Source organism: Belonocnema kinseyi, chromosome 1, assembly GCF_010883055.1.
Source record: "Belonocnema kinseyi isolate 2016_QV_RU_SX_M_011 chromosome 1, B_treatae_v1, whole genome shotgun sequence".
NCBI lineage: Eukaryota > Metazoa > Arthropoda > Insecta > Hymenoptera > Cynipidae > Belonocnema > Belonocnema kinseyi.
Window position 1 is genome coordinate 19,068,618 of NC_046657.1, and position 532 is coordinate 19,069,149.

Below are 532 nucleotides of genomic sequence, written 5' to 3' on the forward strand. Positions count from 1 at the left end.
CCAATTTTTCAAATCCTTTAAAATCTTTTCAAATACCTAGAACTTTTTATAAAGATTTCTAAAGTATTTAAAATTTTTTTAAGTAACCCTTTCAAAATTGCTAAAATTCTTTGAAATTCCCTTAAATTATAAAAATCAGTTTTGTGGCTCCCAAACGGTAGGTATGGTGGGGGTAAATTTCATCCACGATCTAGCAGCTCTGAAGACAACTAAGGAATGAGCATAATGTAGATGTAGAAGATAGTCATGATCCAAGAAGCTATGGTCCCGCAACTTGGTGGTACGAAATACGTACAAACCGCGTCTCGTAAAGTGACCTCCATATTGGTTACCATGACAGTGCAGAGACGCTTTTCTAACGATTCAAATCATTTCGCGTCATGATGTAGCACAGCGTTTCTCAAACTTACATACTCACAAGCTGAAGGATTCCTGATTTAAGGTCAAAAAATTTTGATCAGAAAAAGTTATCCAGCTTAGGGGCACTATCACAATATTTTTGGCCGAAAACTTTGGACTTACAAATAAACAT